The sequence below is a fragment of the Pseudophryne corroboree genome, chromosome 6 (genome assembly GCF_028390025.1).
Source record: "Pseudophryne corroboree isolate aPseCor3 chromosome 6, aPseCor3.hap2, whole genome shotgun sequence".
Taxonomy (NCBI): Eukaryota; Metazoa; Chordata; class Amphibia; order Anura; family Myobatrachidae; genus Pseudophryne; species Pseudophryne corroboree.
This window is the reverse complement of record NC_086449.1, coordinates 614,862,306-614,883,654: the sequence shown is the minus strand read 5'-3', so window position 1 is coordinate 614,883,654 and position 21,349 is coordinate 614,862,306.

Sequence of the window (21,349 nt, the reverse complement as noted above, 5' to 3'; positions counted from 1 at the left end):
GGGGGGACACACAGCAGGGCGGGGGGGGGGGGGGACACACAGCAGGGCGGGGGGGGGGGGACACACAGCAGGGGCGGGGGGGGACACAGCAGGGCGGGGGGGGACACACAGCAGGGCGGGGGGGGACACACAGCAGGGCGGGGGGGGACACACAGCAGGGCGGGGGGGGGACACACAGCAGGGCGGGGGGGGGGGGACACAGCAGGGCGGGGGGGGGGGGACACAGCAGGGCGGGGGGGGGGGACACAGCAGGGCGGGGGGGGGGACACACAGCAGGGCGGGGGGGGGACACACAGCAGGGCGGGGGGGGGACACAGCAGGGCGGGGGGGGGGACACAGCAGGGCGGGGGGGGGGACACAGCAGGGGGGGGGCACAGCAGGGCGGGGGGGGACACACAGCAGGGCGGGGGGGGGACACACAGCAGGGATGGGAGGGGAGGGGGGGACGACACACAGCAGGGCGGGGTGGGGACACACAGCAGGGTGGGGGGGGGACACACAGCAGGGATGGGAGGGGAGGGGGGGGGGACACAGCAGGGAGGGCGGGGGGGGGGGGACACACAGCAGGGAGGACGGCACAGCAGGTAGGGGGGGCACAGCAGGGAGGGGGGGGACACACAGCAGGGAGGCAGGGTGGGCGGGGACACACAGCAGGGAGGCAGGGAGGGGGCACACAGCGGAGGAGGGGGGGGCGGCACACAGCGGAGGAGGGGGGGCGGCACACAGCGGAGGAGGGGGGGGCAGCACACAGCGGCGGAGGAGGAGGGGGAGGGCGGCACACATATTACAGAAACCTCTCAACTCAATCTAAATACAGAATAGATTGTGTGTGTTTAAAAGCACATTATAGCATCTGCATTATGAGCTTAAATAACCAATGCAGCCCTGCGAAAATATTGTCCCACAGGAATTCTAGGCTGGCCCTGCAAAAAGCATTCTCTCTGAGCACTCAGCATCTCTATGTGAAAAGCACAGCACATGTGAGGACGTGGACAATCTGGGGGAATCATGTTTCAGCTTGCCCCTAATTGAGGGGGGGGGAAAGTTACTGCAACTGTGGCGCACGAAGTCTCCGTCCTGCACACGGCGCCGGCACAGCTCCGGCTCCCAGCTCCGCTCAATGTGCAGCTGCGGCTCTCCGGGCACCGGCGGGGCGTCGTTACAGGTCACAAAGCTGACCAAGAAGGCGGCCTGCGGCGCCAGCACCGGCCAGCGGCTCACCGGTAATCCGCTACGCCTGATAGCCGCGGGGGGACAGTAGGAGCGACAGCAGCGGGCAGCCCACGGCACCACAGGCAGAGGAGACGCAGGCAGCCACCAGGAGCGGTCAGGCTGGCGGCCGCGCACACAGCGGGAGGGGAGTGTGGCCGGACACGCAGGGGGGAACGGGGAAAAGAAGCAGGGTACACAGTGGGGGGCTGCCTGATAATACTCACCCAGCGGTGTGCAGCTCCGGCGATCTCCTCCCGCTGGCTGTCCTCCTGCAGCTCCACGTGACTCCTTCCCTCTCTGTCTCCTCGTGCCCAACTGCCAGAGCTACTCTCTGTACACCCCCTGCTGGCGGCCACTGCGCAGGCGCAACAAATTGAGATGCCCTATCTCTATAATGGGGCATATTTCTCTTCATTAAAAAAAACCTATAACTTTCTGAAAAACCACAACCCCAAAAGGCACTACACAGGGACATACTCTATCTAGTAAAACAAACCCCAAGTCTTAATTCGTCCCCTATCCTGAGTTATGCCTTCCCAAAAATCTCCTCATTCACTCTATAGGAAAACCATGTCAAAAAGCCACTGAGGGAGTGGCAGAAAAAAACTGACAGTTGGAACTTTAGGTTACTCCCAATTCCTCAATTTTTATTATTTTGCCCTGAAATTTGGCATGCAGCACCGGGTGACGATTCTACACTCCCATGCCAAATTTCAGCTCAGTACGTCCAATCAGTTTTGAGGTGTAGCCCCTCAAACACCATGCCCCCATCTCAGAAGTTCCCTATGGGAGAATTCCGTTTGTTCGATTCAGCCTTAATATAAGGGCACGACCGTGCCCTTATAATATATATATATATATATATATATATATATATATATATAATTTGCACCAAATAAATGTGCCCCCCCCTCGTTTTTTGTCCCCTGTTACTTGTTCAGCAGGGGAGAGTCCGGGAGCAGCTTCTCTGCAGCATGCTGTGGAGAACATGGTGCTGGTTAGTGCTGGAGGATCAAGCCCCGCCCCCTCGACGGCAGGCTTCGGTCCCGCTCATTTGCTTATACTGGTGGGGGTTTTATAATATACTGCCTCCGCAGTATCTAATAATGGTGCCAGTTTTATGTGAGGTAATTCTTGCTGCCCAGGGCGCCCCCCCCCTGCGCCCTGCACCCTTGCTGTGCCTCGTGTGTGTGTGTGGGAGCAATGGCGCGCAGAGCGACCGCTGCGCGGTACCTCTCTGAAGAACTGAAGTCTTCTGCCACCTTTGACGTCTTCTTACTTCATATACTTACCCGGCTTCTATCTTCCGGCTCTGTGAGGAGGACGGCGGCGCGGCTCCGGGACTAACAGCGAGGACGACACCTGTGTTCCGACCCTCTGGAGCTAATGGTGTCCAGTAGCCTAAGAAGCAGAGCCCATCAGTCCAGGAAAGTGGGTCTGCTTCTCTCCCCTCAGTCCCACGAGGCAGGGAGCCTGTTGCCAGCAGTGCTCCCTGAAAATAAAAAAACCCTTCAAAAGTCTTTTCAGAGAAACTCAGAGCTCCCCTGCAGTGCATCCAGTCTCCTCTGGGCACAGGATGTGAGGTCTGGAGGAGGGGCATAGAGGGAGGAGCCAGTTCACACCCATCTAAAGTCTTAGAGTGCCCATGTCTCCTGTGGAGCCCGTCTATACCCCATGGTCCTTACGGAGTCCCCATCATCCTCTAGGACGTAAGAGAAACAAGATTTAGGGTACGAACTTACCATTGTTAAATCTCTTTCTGGGCTACACAGGGAATGATATTGGGTGAAGAGCAGAGCCGGCCCTAACCAATATGATGCCCTAGGCAAGATTTTGGCTGGTGCCCCCTAGCACCACCACTGGTTCTGCCTCTGACCTTGCACCTCTTTCCCAGCACCATCACCCCTCACCCATAGCAGTCCTTGTACCCCCTATATTTTAAATAGGAACAGTTAGCACATTTGACGCACAGCCCAAAAAGGGGCATCTTCTTGCTGGGAAGGGGCATGGCCACACAATAGTAACCCCAATTCCAATTACGCCACACAGTGCTGCAACTTTATTCACATTTTATCTTGCGATAGTGTCCATAATTCATATTACATCCCACAGTAGTATCACTTTACCTTATAAACGTTACTCCTCACAGTAGAGCCCCTTATTCACATTACATCACACTGAATTGCTCCTTATTCACATTACACCACACCTTATTGCTCTTTATTCACATTAGACGACACAGTAGTGCCCTTTCTATATGCAACGCCACATAGTAGAGCACCTTATACACATAATGCCACACATTAGTAATGCATTTATACACAATTCCACACAGTAATGCCCCTTACACATGAGACACATTAATGTCCTTATAAACATAATGCACCTTACACATGACAACCTTTATTAATGCCCTTTTACACATGTCCCTTACACATATGCCGCACATTATTAATGCCCTTATACACATAATGACACACATAGTGCCCCCTACACATTTGCTACACATTATTAGTGCCCCTACACACATAATGACACACATACAGTAGTACCCTGTTACACATATGCCACACATTATTAACGCCCTTATACACATAATGACACACATAGTGGCCCTTTACACATATGTTGCACATTATTAATGCATTTTTACATGACACACATAATACTCCTTACACATATTCCGAACACTACTGCACAACCAACCCACTCACATGTACACAGCACTCACACTTCCACTAACACTGTGACCTCTGCCTCTGCTTGGATACAGATGTGTCCTCACAAATCTTGCATCAATGCTAACGTCGGGCACATTTTTTTTAATGAAAATACATCTTATTTGCATTGCTATGTGGCTAGGATGCACAAGCAGCTTCTGCTGATTAAACTGATATGCAGCATGCCTATATACTGTGTGAGACTGTGGCTGTATCTGCATATGAAATGCTACATACAGAATATAGGCATGCCGCATATCATTTTAATCAGCAGTAGCTGATGATGCCCCTAGGCATATCAAATGCCCATGGCAATTGCCTAGTTTGCCTATGCCTATGGCCGGCTCTGGTGAAGAGTAGGATCTTGATCGGAGGCACAAACAGGCTCAAAGCTTTGACTGTTCCCAGAATGCATAGCGCCACCTCCTCTATAACCCCGTCTCTGTGCACAGGAGCTCAGTTTTTGTTAACCAGTCTAATGCAGTAGCAGGCAAAAGAGACGACAACTGTTAGTAGCCACATACACAACATTCTCACGACAGGAGAAAGCGTCAGTGGCTAATGCCATACCAACCCAAAGAAGCTAAGTGCATCAGGGTGGGTGCCCTGTGGAGCCCAGTGTACCTCGCAGAAAGAGATTTAACAACGGTAAGTTCTTACCATAAATCTCGTTTTCTACTGCAAGGTACACTGGGCTCCACAGGGAATGACATTGGGGATGTCCTAAAGCAGTTCCTTATGGGAGGGGACGCACTGTAGCGGGCACAAGAATCCGGCGTCCAAAGGAAGCATCATGGAAGGCGGAAGTATCGAAGGCATAGAACCTTATGAACGTGTTCACTGAGGACCATGTAGCCGCCTTGCACAATTGTTCAAGGGTCGCACCACGGCGGGCCGCCCAAGAAGGTCCAACAGACCGAGTAGAATGGGCTTTGATGGTAGGAGCTGGCAGACCAGCCTGTACATAAGCATGTGCAATCACCATTCTAATCCATTTGGCCAAGGTCTGCTTGTTAGCAGGCCAGCCACGTTTGTGAAATCCAAATAGCACAAAGAGCGAATCAGACTTCCTAATGGATGCAGTTCTCTTCACATAGATACAAACAGCCCGTACCACATCCAAAGACCGCTTTTTGGAAGACAATTCAGGAGAGGCAAAGGCCAGAACCACAATCTCCTGATTAATGTGGAAGGAAAACATCACCTTGGGTAGATAACCCAGACGCGTTCTAAGAACCGCCTGGTCACGGTGAAAAATCAGATAGGGGGACTTACAGGATAAGGCACCCAAGTCCAAGACCCTTCTAGCTGACGCGATAGCCAGCAAAACCAAAACCTTAAGGGAAAGCCACTTGGTCTGCAGACACAAGAGGTTCAAACGGAGACTCTTGCAAGGCCTCCAGAACCACTGACAGATCCCAAGGGGCCACGGGTGGTACATAAGGAGGCTGAATCCGCACCACACCCTGAGTGAAAGTATGAACATCCGGTAGGGTAGCAATCTTTCCCTGAAACCAAACCGACAAGGCAGAAATGTGAACCTTGAGGGAGGCCAGACAAAGGCCTAAGTCCAGGCCCTGTTGTTGGAAGGCCAACAGTTTGACCGTACTAAACTGGAAAATTTAATGATTATGAGACGCGCACCAAGTAAAGTAAGAATTCCAGACCCTATGGTAAATCCGAGCAGAAGCCGGCTTACGGGCCTTCAACATAGTTTGAATGACCGCCTCAGAAAAACCCTTGGCCCTCAAGACGGAAGCTTCAAGAGCCACGCCGTCAAAGCCAGATAGGCCAAGTCCTGGTAAACACAAGGGCCCTGAACAAGGAGGTCTGGTCGTTGTGGAAGTAGAAGGGGACAATCTAGCGAGAGGCCCTGTAGATCGGAGAACCAGTGCTGTCTGGGCCACGCTGGAGCGATCAGAAGTAGGATTCCTCCTTCTTGCTTGAACTTCCTTATTACTCTGGGCAGGAGTGACACCGGAGGGAACACGTACGGCTGCCGGAAGTTCCATGGAATTACCAGAGCATCCACGAACGCTGCTTGAGGATCCCTTGTCCTTGCTCCGAAGACCGGAACCTTGTGATTGTGTCGAGACGCCATCAGGTCCACATCTGGAAGGCACCACTGGTCCACGAGAAGTTGAAAAACCTCTGAATGGAGGCTCCACTCTCTGGCGTGTACGTCCTGACGACTGAGAAAGTCTGCTTCCCAGTTTAGGACCCCGGAATGAACACTGCAGATATGGCTGGCATATGGCGTTCTGCCCACTGGAGAATCCGTGATACTTCCCTCATTGCCATGCGGCTTCGAGTGCCGCCTTTATGATTGATGTACGCCACCATGGTGGCGTTGTCCGATTGTACTTGAACAGGTCTGTTCTGTATCAAATGCTGGGCCAGGTTCAGTGCATTGAACACCGCCCGTAGTTCCAGAAAGTTTATCGGGAGAAGAGACTCCTCCTCGGTCCACCGACCCTGAAGGGAGTGTTGTTCCAACACCGCGCCCCAACCTCTCAGACTGGCATCCATCGTCAGCAGGACCCAGTTGGATATCCAGAAGGGACGACCGCTGCTCAATCGATGGTCCTGAAGCCACCAGCTCAGTGACAGGCGGACCTCCGGAGACAAGGAGATCATTTGAGATCTGATCCGGTGAGGCAGGCCATCCCACTTGGCAAGAATTAACTTCTGTAGAGGGCGAGAATGGAATTGAGCATACTCCAATATGTCGAAAGCCGACACCATGAGACCAAGCACTTGCATTGCCGAATGTATCGACACTTGCGGACGAGATCAGAAGCATCGAATCCTGTCCTGAAACTTCAGGACTTTCTCCTGAGACAAGAACAACCGCTGGTTGTGAGGTCCAATAACGCTCCCAGGTGCACCAGGATCAACAAATCGTCCAGGTACGGCAGGATCCTGACCTTTTGACGGCGGAGTACAGCCGTCATTACCGCCATTACTTTGGTGAAAACTTGCAGAGCCGTTGTCAAACCAAAAGGTAACGCCCGAAACTGGTAATGAAAGTTGCCCACCGCAAACCTCAGGTACTGCTGATGTGACATTGCAATAGGAATATGCAGGTAGGCATCCTGTATGTCAAGGGAGACCATATAGTCCCCAGGCTCCAAGTCCAGAACAATACAGCGTAGAGTTTCCATACGAAACTTGGAGACCCTCACATACTTGTTCAAGGACTTGAGATTGAGAATGGGCCGCGAGGACCCGTCCGGTTTCGGGACTAGAAACAGCGGTGAATAGTACCCCTTGCCTCTCTGGAGCCAGAGGCACCTGTACTACCACTAATGTGGTCAGGAGGGATTGTACTACTGAATGAAGAGTGTTTGCCTTCACTGGGTCCAAAGGGACATTTGTCAGGCAAAATCGATGAGGGGAACGTTTCTTGAAGGATACGGCGTAACCTCGAGTGACGACTTCCCTTACCCAGGCATCTGAAGTGGTCTTCAACCATTCCTGGGCAAAACCTAGAAGTCGGCCCCCCACCCTGGGATCCCCCAGGGGGAGGCCCGTCCCATCATGCGGCAGGCTTGTCAGTTTTAGAAGCAGGCTGATGGGCAGCCTAGGCCCGCTTTGGTCTGGGCTTGGCAGGTTTGGAAGTACGAGCTTGTTTCGGGAACGCCAGACCTTTTGCTTTTCCTGGAGGATGAAAGGGCCGAGAGAAAGTACTTTTAGCCTTCTGTGCAGAAGGAGCCGTACTTGGTAGGCAAGCTGTTTTAGCAGAGGCCAGGTCAGCCACCTGAGGTCTTCTCCAAAAAGAATGTCTCCCTTAAAAGGAAGCACCTCCAGGGTTTTCTTAGAATCCATATCCACCGACCAGGATCTCAACCAAAGGATACATCGAGCCAAGATGGACGTAGTGGCAGCCTTGGCCGCCAGCACCACGGCATCGGAAGCCACCTCCTTAAGGTAAAGAGAAGCCGTGGCAATATAGGAGAGACATTGTCTGGCATGATCAGAAGTGTTGGAAGGTAGCTCCACCTCCAGCTCCTGAGCCCATGCTTCAACAGCTTCAGCAGCCCATGTCGCTGCAATGGTTGGTCTATGCGCAGCCCCCGTTAGGGTGTAAATCGCTTTCAAACAACCCTCCACACGTCTATCCGTCGGTTCCTCCAGAGAGGTGATGGTAGTCACTGGCAGAGCTGAGGAAACTAAAATGTGTGCAACATGAGAATCTACGGGCGGAGGAGTTTCCCAATTTTTACATAGCTCCGCAGAGAGAGGATAGCAAGCCAACAGTCTCTTATGCGATGTGAATTTTGCTCCCGGATTTTCTCAGGATTCCTGACGTATGTCAGCCAGGTGTTGAGAATAAGGTAAAACTTGGTTAACCAACTTCTTACGTTTAAATCTGTCCGGATTTTTAGAGACAGCTGCAGGCTCAGGTTCATCAGAGACTTGTAGCCTCAACCACATCAGGGACATCCACCAGTGACTTCCCTTCCCCATCAGAAGCATCAGAGTCAGTATCTGTGGGGTCAGTATATGCACCATCCTCCTCAGTGGATGTGTCCGGAACAGCGGAGGATTGTGAGGTAGTAGCGGCCCGTTTAGAAGACGTTTTAGGTGAGTGAGAGTGAGGCTTATTTCTAGTCAGCGATCGGTTCAAGTGCTGTAACTGAGATGAAATTTGATCTGCCCATGGCGGATTGACTGCAGGGACCATAAACTGCGGCACTGGCATAGGAGGTCCCACGGGGGCGTAAGTTTTGTTACCAGCGTATTTAATAAAGTGGAGAAGGTAGCCCAAGGTGGGTCATTATTGGCCCCCGGTGCTACAGACCCACTGGAAGGTAAGGAACCCCCAGAACCTGAACTCTCTACTGCCATGTTTTCATCAAAAGTGTCTGCAGCATCACCTCCACGCAATGTGGGAGAAGCCCCAGTTCCGTTGCCCCGTGTAGCTGACATAACGATAAGCTCAATAACAGGCAACCTAGCAAGAACTCCCAGTGTAGTGTGTCAGCACAAACCGGAAATCCAAGAGATATATGGGGGTATATTTACTAAAATTCGTATTTTTCAGAATGAGATTAAAGTTCAAACACGAATGACATCGAATGTGTAATTTTGCCACTTTTTGAATTTATCACGACTAATTTACTAAGCTGTCGTATTTTACATTTTCGTGTTTTCCGATGTCTATGTCATTCGTATTTTTTGGCAGTGTTTTACGGGAGTGAATAGTAAAACACTGCCGACATTAAAACAATTAAACTCGGCCGGATCTGTGAGATCCGTGCAGGGTTTCATTGTGCATCTTTAAAATTTTTTAAAATAGTTTAAAGTCGAAAAAAAAAAAAAAAGAGTGGGGTCCCCCCTTCTAAGCAAAACCAGCCTCGGGCTCTTTGAGCCAGTCCTGGTTGAAAAAATATGAGGTAAAAAATGACTGGGGTTCCCCCATATTTAATCAACCAGCTTCGGGCTCTGCGCCTGGTCCTGGTGCAAAAAATACGGGGGACAAAAAGCGTAGGGGTCCCCCGTATTTTTTGAACCAGCACCGGGCTCCACTAGCCAGGTACATAATGCCAGAGCCGGGGGACACTTTTATTGTGGTCCTGGCGGCCCTGGCATTACATCCCCAACTAGTCACCCCTGGCCGGGGTACCCTGGAGGAGTGGGAACCCCTTAAATCAAGGGGTCCCCCCCCTCCAGCCACCCAAGGGCCAGGGGTGAAGCCCGAGGCTGTCCCCCCCCCCCCTCCCATCCAAGGGCGGCGGATGGGGGGCTGATAGCTAAGTGTAAAAAATAAGAATTTACTTACCGATAATTCTATTTCTCATAGTCCGTAGTGGATGCTGGGGACTCCGAAAGGACCATGGGGAATAGCGGCTCCGCAGGAGACTGGGCACAAAGTAAAAGCTTTAGGACTAGCTGGTGTGCACTGGCTCCTCCCCCTATGACCCTCCTCCAAGCCTCAGTTAGGATACTGTGCCCGGACGAGCGTACACAATAAGGAAGGATTTTGAATCCCGGGTAAGACTCATTACCAGCCACACCAATCACACCGTACAACTTGTGATCTGAACCCAGTTAACAGCATGATAACAGAAGGAGCCTCTGAAAAGATGGCTCACAACAACAATAACCCGATTTTTGTAACAATAACTATGTACAAGTAATGCAGACCATCCGCACTTGGGATGGGCGCCCAGCATCCACTACGGACTATGAGAAATAGAATTATCGGTAAGTAAATTCTTATTTTCTCTAACGTCCTAGTGGATGCTGGGGACTCCGAAAGGACCATGGGGATTATACCAAAGCTCCCAAACGGGCGGGAGAGTGCGGATGACTCTGCAGCACCGAATGAGAGAACTCCAGGTCCTCCTCAGCCAGGGTATCAAATTTGTAGAATTTAGCAAACGTGTTTGCCCCTGACCAAGTAGCTGCTCGGCAAAGTTGTAAAGCCGAGACCCCTCGGGCAGCCGCCCAAGATGAGCCCACTTTCCGTGTGGAATGGGCTTTTACAGATTTTGGCTGTGGCAGGCCTGCCACAGAATGTGCAAGCTGAATTGTATTACAAATCCAACGAGCAATCGTCTGCTTAGAAGCAGGAGCACCCAGCTTGTTGGGTGCATACAGGATAAACAGCGAGTCAGATTTTCTGACTCCAGCCGTCCTGGAAACATATATTTTCAGGGCCCTGACTATGTCCAGCAACTTGGAATCCTCCAAGTCCCTAGTAGCCGCAGGCACCACAATAGGTTGGTTTAAGTGAAATGCCGAAAACACCTTAGGGAGAAATTGAGGACGAGTCCTCAATTCCGCCCTGTCCGAATGGAAAATCAGATAAGGGCTTTTACAGGATAAAGCCGCCAATTCTGACACGCGCCTGGCCCAGGCCAGGGCCAACAGCATGACCACTTTCCATGTGAGATATTTTAACTCCACAGATTTAAGTGGTTCAAACCAATGTGACTTTTGGAATCCAAAAAAAAAAACTACATTGAGATCCCAAGTGCCACTGGAGGCACAAAAGGAGGCTGTATATGCAGTACCCCTTTTACAAACGTCTGAACTTCAGGGACTGAAGCTAGTTCTTTTTGGAAGAAAATTGACAGGGCCGAAATTTGAACCTTAATGGACCCCAATTTCAGGCCCATAGACACTCCTGTTTGTAGGAAATGTAGGAATCGACCCAGTCGAATTTCCACCGTCGGGCCTTACTGGCCTCGCACCACGCAACATATTTTCGCCAATTGCAGTGATAATGTTTTTGCGGTTACATCCTTCCTGGCTTTGATCAGGATAGGGATGACGTCATCCGGAATGCCCTTTTTCCTTCAGGATCCGGCGTTCAACCGCCATGCCGTCAAACGCAGCCGCGGTAAGTCTTGGAACAGACAGGGTCCTTGCTGGAGCAGGTCCCTTCTTAGAGGTAGAGGCCACGGATCCTCCGTGAGCATCTCTTGAAGTTCCGGTTACCAAGTCCTTCTTGGCCAATCCGGAGCCACGAATATAGTGCTTACTCCTCACCATCTTATCAATCTCAGTACCTTGGGTATGAGAGGTAGAGGAGGAAACACATACCCTGACTGGTACACCCACGGTGTTACCACAGCATCTACAGCTATTGCCTGAGGGTCCCTGGACCTGGCGCAATACCTGTCGAGTTTTTCCCAACGGTTTATAATCCTGTGGAAGACTTCTGGGTGAAGTCCCCACTCTCCCCGGGTGGAGGTCGTGCTGAGGAAGTCTGCTTCCCAGTTGTCCACTCCCGGAATGAATACTGCTGACAGTGCTATCCCATGATTTTCCGCCCAGCGAAGAATCCTTGCAGCTTCTGTCATTGCCCTTCTGCTTCTTGTGCCACCCTGTCTGTTTACGTGGGTGACTGCCGTGATGTTGTCCGACTGGATCAACACCGGCTGTCCTTGAAGCAAAGGTCTTGCTAAGCTTAGAGCATTGTAAATGTCCCTTAGCTTCAGGATATTTATGTGAAGTGATGTCTCCAGGCTTGACCATAAGTCCTGGATATTCCTTCCCTGTGTGACTGCTCCCCAGCCTCGCAGGCTGGCATCCGTGGTTACCAGGACCCAGTCCTGAATGCCGAATCTGCGGCCCTCTAGAAGATGAGCACTCTGCAACCACCACAGGAGGGACTCCCTTGTCCTTGGTGACAGGGTTATCCGCTGATGCATCTAAAGATGCGACCCGGACCATTTGTCCAGCAGGTCCCACTGGAAAGTTCTTGCGTGGAATCTGCCGAATGGGATTGCTTCGTAGGAAGCCCCCATTTTACCCAGAACCCTTGTGCATTGATGCACTGAGACTTGGCTCGGTTTGAGGAGGTTCCTGACTAGCTCGGATAACTCCCTGGCTTTCTCCTCCGGGAGAAACACCTTTTTCTGGACTGTGTCCAGGATCATCCCTAGGAACAGAAGACACGTCGACGGAACCAGCTGCGATTTTGGAATATTGAAAATCCAATCGTGCTGCCGCAACACTATCTGAGATAGTGCTACACCGACCTCCAACTGTTCCCTGGATCTTACCCTTATCAGGGAATCGTCCAAGTAAGGGATAACTAAAATTCCCTTCCTTCGAAGGAACATCATCATTTCGGCCATTACCTTGGTAAAGACCCGGGGTGCCGTGGACCATCCCTACGGCAGCGTCTGAACTGATAGTGACAGTTCTGTACCATAAACCTGAGGTACCCTTGGTGAGAAGGGTAAATTTTGACATGAAGGTAAGCATCCTTGATGTCCCGAGACATCATGTAGTCCCCTTCTTCCAGGTTCGCAATCACTGCTCTGAGTGACTCAATCTTGAATTTGAACCTCTGTATGTAAGTGTTCAAAGATTTTAGATTTTAGAATCGGTCTCACCGAGCCGACTGGCTTCGGTACCACAATAGTGTTGAATAATACCCCGTTCCCTGTTGCAGGAGGGGTACCTTGATTATCACCTGCTGGGAATACAGCTTGTGAATGGCTTCCAAAACTGCCTCCCTGTCAGAGGGAGACGTCGGTAAAGTCGACTTTTGGAAACGGCGAGGGGGAGACGTCTCGAATTCCAATATGTACCCCTGAGATATTACCTGAAGGATCCAGGGGTCTACTTGCGAGTGAGCCCACTGCGCACTGAAATTCATTGAGAACGGGCCCCCACCGTGCCTGAGCTTGTAAAGCCCTAGCGTCATACTGAGGGCTTGGCAGAGGCTGGAAAGGGTTTCTGTTCCTGGGAACTGGCTGATCTCTGCAGCCTTTTTCCTCTCCCTCTGTCACGAGCAGAAAAGAGGAAACTTTTTGTCCGCTTGCCAACAAAGGACTGCGCCTGATAATACGGCGTCTTATTTTGAGAGGCGACCTGGGGTACAAACGTGGATTTCCCAGCTGTTGCCGTGGCCACCAGGTCTAAAAGACCGACCCCAAATGTCCCCTTTCAAAGGCAATACTTCCAAATGGCGTTTGGAATCCGCATCACCTGACCATTTTACTGGTAGAATTGGACAACGCACTTATACTTGATGCCAGTCGGCAATTATTCCGCTGTGCATCATGCATATATAGAAATGCATCTTTTAAATGCTCTATAGGCAATAATATACTATCCTTATCTAGGATATCAATATTTCCAGTCAGGGAATCCGACCATGCCAACCCAGCACTGCACCTCCAGGCTGAGGCGATAGCTGGTCGCAGTATAACACCAGTATGTGTGTAAATACCTTTTTCCCTCCTGCTTTCTATCAGCAGGATCCTTAAGGGTGGCCATCTCATGAGAGGGTAGAGCCCTTGTTCTTACAAGCGTGTGAGCGCCTTATCCCCCCTAGGGGGTGTTTCCCAATGCATCCTAACCTCTGGCGGGAAAGGGTATGCAGCCAATACTTTTTAAGAAATTATTAATTGTTATCGGGGGGAAACCCACGCATCATCACACATTTTATTTCTCAGATTCAGGAAAACTACAGGTAGTTTTTCCCTCACCGAACATAATACCCCTTTTTTGGTGGTACTCGTATTATCAGAAATGTATAAAACATTTTCCATTGTCTCAATCATGTAACGTGTGGCCCTACTGGAAATCACGGTTGTCTCTTCACCGTCGACACAGGAGTCAGTATCCGTGTCGGCGTCTGTATCTGCCATCTGCCTGACGGCCTATGAGACGTCTGGACAGGCACAAGCTGAGTAGCCGGCTGTCTCATGTCAACCACTGTTTTTTTATATAGAGCTGACACTGTCACGTAATTTTCAACAGTACATCCACTCAGGTGTCGACCCCCTAGGGGGTGACATCACTGTTACAGACACCCTGCTCCGCCTCCACATCATTTTCCTCCTCATACATGTCGACACACACGTACCGACACCCAGCACACACACAGGGAATGCTCTGATAGAGGACAGGACCCACTTAGCCCTTTGGGGAGACAGAGGGAGAGTTTGCCAGCACACACCAGAGCGCTATATATGTATAGGGACAACCTTACAATAAGTGTCTATCCCTTATAGCTGCTTATATCTGTTATTTTGCCAAATAAGTGCCCCCCTCTCTTTTTTACCCTGTTTCTGTAGTTGCAGGATGCAGGGGAGATTCTGGGAGCCTTCCTACCAGCGGAGCTGTGTGGGAAAAATGGCGCTGTGTGCTGAGGAGATAGGCCCCGCCCCCTTCACGGCGGGCTCTTCTCCCGCTTTTTACTGGAAAACTGGCAGGGGTTAAATACATCCATATAGCCCAGGAGCTATATGTGATGTATTTTTCGCCAACTAAGGTAAATTCATTGCTTCCCAGGACGCCCCCCCCCCCCCCCAGCGTCCTGCACCCTCAGTGACCGGAGTGTGAAGTGTGCTGAGAGCAATGGCGCACAGCTGCAGTGCTGTGCGCTACCTTATGAAGACAGGAAAGTCTTCTGCCGCCGATTTATGGACCTCTTCTTGCTTCAGCATCTGTAAGGGGGCCGGCGGCGCGGCTCCGGGACCCATCCATGGCTGGGCCTGTGATCGTCCCTCTGGAGCTAATGTCCAGTAGCCTAAGAAACCCAATCCACTCTGCACGCAGGTGAGTTCGTTTCTCTCCCCTAAGTCCCTCGATGCAGTGAGCCTGTTGCCAGCAGGTCTCACTGAAAATAAAAAACCTATTTAAACTTTTACTCTAAGCAGCTCAGGAGAGCCACCTAGATTGCACCCTTCTCGTTCGGGCACAAAATCTAACTGAGGCTTGGAGGAGGGTCATAGGGGGAGGAGCCAGTGCACACCAGCTAGTCCTAAAGCTTTTACTTTGTGCCCAGTCTCCTGCGGAGCCGCTATTCCCCATGGTCCTTTCGGAGTCCCCAGCATCCACTAGGACGTTAGAGAAAATTTGAATATGTTTTTAGTAGCAGTACTATAAGTCCCAGCAAGCCTCCCCCGCAAGCTGGTACTTGGAGAACCACAAGTACCAGCATGCGGTGGAAAACCGGGCCTGCTGGTACCTGTAGTACTACTACTAAAAATATACCCAACAAAAAACAGGACACACACACCGTGACAGTAAAAGTTTATTACATACAAGCACACCTCCATACATACTTACTTACCTATGTTCACACGAGGCTCGGTCCTCTTCTCCATGTAGAATCCTCGGGGTACCTGTGGAAAAAATTATACTCACATAATCCAGTGTATCTTCTGTTCTTTGTATAATCCACGTACTTGGCAAAAAAACAAACCGGAAACCCGACCATGCACTGAAAGGGGTCCCATGTTTACACATGGGACCCCTTTCCCCGACTGCCAGGAACCCCCCTGACTCCTGTCAAAGAGGGTCCCTTCAGCCAATCAGGGAGCGCCACGTCGTGGCACTCTCCTGATTGGCTGTGCACTCCTGTAGTGTGAGTGAGGCTGCACACGGCAGAGATACAATGTTGCGCCTATGCGCTCCATTGTATCCAATGGTGGGAACTTTGCGGTCAGCGGTGAGGTTACTTTCGGTCAACCGCTGACCGCAAAGTTCCCACCATTGGATACAATCAAGCGCATAGGCGCTACATTGTATCTCTGCCGTCTGCAGCCTCACTGACACTACAGGAGCGCACAGCCAATCGGTGCCACAACGTGGCGCTCCCTGATTGGCTGAAGGGACCCTCTTTGACAGGAGTCAGGGGGGATCCTGGCAGTCGGGGAAAGGGGTCCCATGTGTAAACATGGGACCCCTTTCAGTGTGTGGTCGGGTTTCCGGTTTGTTTTTTTGCCAAGTACGTGGATTATACAAAGAACAGAAGATACACTGGATTATGTGAGTATAATGTTTCCACAGGTACCCCGAGGATTCTACATGGAGAAGAGGACCGAGCCTCGTGTGAACATAGGTAAGTATGTATGTATGGAGGTGTGCTTGTATGTAATAAACTTTTACTGTCACGGTGTGTGTGTCCTGTTTTTTGTTGGGTATTTTTTTAGTAGTAGTACTACAGGTACCTGCGGGCCTGGTTTTCCACCGCATGCTGGTACTTGTGGTTCTCCAAGTACCAGCTTGCGGGGGAGGCTTGCTGGGACTTGTAGTACTGCTACTAAAAACAATATTCTGATTTTTTACACTTAGCTATCAGCCCCCCCATCCGCCGCCCTTGGATGGGGGGGGGGGGGGCAGCCTCGGGCTTCACCCCTGGCCCTTGGGTGGCTGGAGGGGGGGGACCCCTTGATTTAAGGGGTTCCCACTCCTCCAGGGTACCCCGGCCAGGGGTGACTAGTTGGGATGTAATGCCAGGGCCGCCAGGACCACAATAAAAGTGTCCCCCGGCTCTGGCATTATGTACCTGGCTAGTGGAGCCCGGTGCTGGTTCAAAAAAATACGGGGGACCCCTACGCTTTTTGTCCCCCGTATTTTTTGCACCAGGACCAGGCGCAGAGCCCGGTGCTGGTTGATTAAATATGGGGGAACCCCAGTCATTTTTTTCCTCATATTTTTTCAACCAGGACTGGCTCAAAGAGCCCGAGGCTGGTTTTGCTTAGGAGGGGGGACCCCACGCATTTTTTTTAACACTTTCTTACCCCTTACCACTGATAAACATGCACGGATCTCACGGATCCGTGCATGCCTATCAGAACACGGTAAAAAAAAGCAGGTCTATTTGAAAACTGCTTTTTTTTACGATTTGTATTTATTCACGGCAGTGTTTGGCTATTGCCGGCAGCGTTTGTGAAATACAAATTTTAGTAAAATACCGAGTTCTAGCAAATAACAGGCGTTTTTGACCGATGGTGTATTCATTCGTAATTTTTTTCTTTGACTTCAACAAAAATACGAATGCCCTCATCACTGCCGTGATTTGAGTTTAGTAAATTCCCGAGATGACACTTTGGAAAAAAAACACCATCTCGGTCAAAATCGGGAGCTTAGTAAATATACCCCATGGTGTCTATAAATCACAGAGAAAAAATAAGAATTTACTTACCGATAATTCTATTTCTCGTAGTCCGTAGTGGATGCTGGGGACTCCGTCAGGACCATGGGGAATAGCGGCTCCGCAGGAGACAGGGCACAAAAGCAAGCTTTTAGGATCACATGGTGTGTACTGGCTCCTCCCCCTATGACCCTCCTCCAAGCCTCAGTTAGGTACTGTGCCCGGACGAGCGTACACAATAAGGAAGGATCTTGAATCCCGGGTAAGACTCATACCAGCCACACCAATCACACCGTACAACTTGTGATCTGAACCCAGTTAACAGTATGATAACAAAGAAGTAGCCTCTTAAAAAAGATGGCTCACAACAATAATAACCCGATTTTTGTAACAATAACTATGTACAAGTAATGCAGACAATCCGCACTTGGGATGGGCGCCCAGCATCCACTACGGACTACGAGAAATAGAATTATCGGTAAGTAAATTCTTATTTTCTCTAACGTCCTAGTGGATGCTGGGGACTCCGTCAGGACCATGGGGATTATACCAAAGCTCCCAAACGGGCGGGAGAGTGCGGATGACTCTGCAGCACCGAATGAGAGAACTCCAGGTCCTCCTTAGCCAGAGTATCAAATTTGTAAAATTTTACAAACGTGTTCTCCCCTGACCACGTAGCTGCTCGGCAAAGTTGTAATGCCGAGACCCCTCGGGCAGCCGCCCAAGATGAGCCCACCTTCCTTGTGGAGTGGGCTTTTACAGTTTTAGGCTGTGGCAGGCCTGCCACAGAATGTGCAAGTTGAATTGTGCTACAGATCCAACGAGCAATCGTCTGCTTAGACGCAGGAGCACCCATCTTGTTGGGTGCATACAAGATAAACAACGAGTCAGATTTTCTGACTCCAGCTGTCCTTGAAATATATATTTTCAATGCTCTGACAACGTCCAGTAACTTGGAGTCCTCCAAGTCGCTAGTAGCCGCAGGCACCACAATAGGCTGGTTCAAGTGAAAAGCCGAAACCACCTTAGGGAGAAAATGAGGACATGTCCGCAGTTCTGCCCTGTCCGAATGGAAAATCAGATATGGGCTTTTGTACGATAAAGCCGCCAACTCAAACTCTCCTGGCTGAAGCCAGGGCCAATAGCATGGTTACTTTCCATGTAAGATACTTCAAATCTACCGATTTGAGAGGCTCAAACCAATGAGATTTGAGAAAATCCAAAACTACGTTTAGATCCCACGGTGCCACTGGAGGCACAATTGGGGGTTGTATATGTAGTACACCCTTGACAAAAGTTTGTACTTCAGGCACTGAAGCCAATTCTTTCTGGAAGAAGATTGATAAGGCCGAAATTTGAACTTTAATAGACCCCAATTTGAGGCCCATAGACAATCCTGCCTGCAGGAAATGTAGGAATCGACCCAATTGAAATTCTTCCGTTGGGGCCTTCTTGGCCTCACACCACGCAACATATTTTCTCCAAATGCGGTGATAATGTTGTGCGGTCACTTCCTTCCTAGCTTTAATCAAAGTAGGAATAACTTCCTCTGGAATGCCCTTTTCTTTTAGAATCCGGCGTTCAACCGCCATGCCGTCAAACGCAGTCGCGGTAAGTCTTGGAACATACAAGGTCCCTGCTGAAGCAGATCCCTTCTTAGAGGTAGAGGCCACGGATCTTCCGTGAGCATCTCTTGAAGTTCCGGATACCAAGTTCTTCTTGGCCAATCCGGAGCCACTAGTATTGTTCTTACTCCCCTTTTCCGTATAATTCTCAGTACCTTTGGTATGAGAGGCAGAGGAGGAAAAACATACACTGACTGGTACACCCACGGTGTTACCAGAGCGTCCACAGCTATTGCCTGAGGGTCTCTTGACCTGGCGCAATATCTGTCCAGTTTTTTGTTGAGGCGAGACGCCATCATGTCCACCTTTGGTTTTTCCCAATGGTTCACAATCATGTGGAAAACTTCCGGATGAAGTCCCCACTCTCCCGGGTGAAAGTCGTGTCTGCTGAGGAAGTCTGCTTCCCAGTTGTCCACTCCCGGGATGAACACTGCTGACAGTGCTATGACATGATTTTCCGCCCAGCGAAGAATCCTTGCAGCTTCTGTCATTGCTCTTCTGCTTCTCGTGCCGCCTTGTCTGTTTACGTGGGCGACTGCCGTGATGTTGTCCGACTGGATCAACACCGGCTGACCCTGAAGCAGCGGTTTCGCCAAGCTTAGAGCATTGAGCATTGTAGATCGCTCTTAGCTCCAGTATATTTATGTGAAGAGACGTCTCCAGGTTTGACCATACACCCTGGAAGTTTCTTCCCTGTGTGACTGCTCCCCAGCCCCGTAGGCTGGCATCCGTAGTCACCAGGACCCAGTCCTGTATGCCGAACCTGCGGCCCTCTAACAGATGGGCACTCTGCAACCACCACAGGAGAGACAACCTTGTCCTTGGTGACAGTGTTATCCGCTGATGCATGTGCAGATGCGATCCGGACCATTTGTCCAGCAGATCCCACTGAAATATTCGTGCATGGAATCTGCCGAATGGAATTGCTTCGTAAGAAGCCACCATCTTTCCCAGGACTCTTGTGCATTGATGTACTGACACATTTCCTGGTTTTAGGAGGTTCCTGACAAGTTCGGATAACTCCCTTGCTTTCTCCTCCGGGAGAAACACCTTTTTCTGAACCGTGTCCAGAATCATTCCCAGGAACAGCAGACGTGTTGTCGGGGACAATTGAGATTTTGGAAGATTCAGAATCCACCCGTGTTGTTGAAGCACTACTTGGGTTAGTGCTACACCGACTTCCAGCTGTTCTCTGGACTTTGCCCTTATCAGGAGATCGTCCAAGTAAGGGATAATTAATACGCCTTTTCTTCGTAGAAGAACCATCATTTCGGTCATTACCTTGGTAAAGACCCGAGGTGCCGTGGACAAACCAAACGGCAGCGTTTGAAACTGATAATGACAGTCTTGTATCACGAACCTGAGATACCCTTGGTGTGAGGGGTAAATTGGGACATGCAGATAAGCATCTTTTATGTCCAGGGACACCATGAAGTCCCCTTCTTCCAGATTCGCTATCACTGCTCTTAGTGACTCCATCTTGAACTTGAATTTCTGTATGTACAGGTTCAAGGATTTCAGATTTAGAATAGGTCTTACCGAACCGTCCGGCTTCGGTACCACAAATAGTGTGGAATAATACCCCTTTCCCTGTTGTAGGAGGGGTACCTTGACTATCACCTGCTGAGAATACAGCTTGTGAATGGCTTCCAATACCGTCGCCCTTTCTGAGGGAGACGTTGGTAAAGCAGACTTTAGGAAACGGCGAGGGGGAGATCTTTCGAATTCCAACATGTAACCCTGAGATACTATCTGCAGGATCCACGGGTCCACCTGTGAGCGAGCCCACTGATTGCTGAAAATCTTTAGTCGACCCCCCACCGCTCCTGAGTCCGCTTGTAAAGCCCCAGCGTCATGCTGAAGGCTTTGTAGAACCCGGGGCGGGCTTCTGGTCCTGGGCAGGGGCTGCTTGCTGCCCTCTCTTACCCTTTCCTCTGCCTCGTGGCAGATAAGACTGTCCTTTTGCCCGCTTGTTTTTATAGGAGCGAAAGGACTGCGGCTGAAAAGACGGTGTCTTTTTCTGTTGGGAGGGGGTCTGAGGTAAAAAAGTGGATTTGCCGGCAGTTGCCGTGGCCACCAGATCCGATAGACCAACCCCAAATAATTCCTCTCCTTTATATGGCAATACTTCCATATGCCTTTTGGAATCCGCATCACCTGACCACTGTCGCGTCCATAAACTTCTTCTGGCAGATATGGACATCGCACTTACTCTCGATGCCAGAGTGCAAACATCCCTCTGAGCATCTCGCATATAAAGAAACGCATCCTTTAATTGCTCTAGAGTCAATAAAATACTGTCCCTATCCAGGGTATCAATATTTTCAGTCAGGGAATCCAACCACACTAACCCAGCACTGCACATCCAGGCTGAGGCTATTGCTGGTCGGAGTATAACACCAGTATGCGTGTATATACTCTTCAGGGTAGTTTCCAGC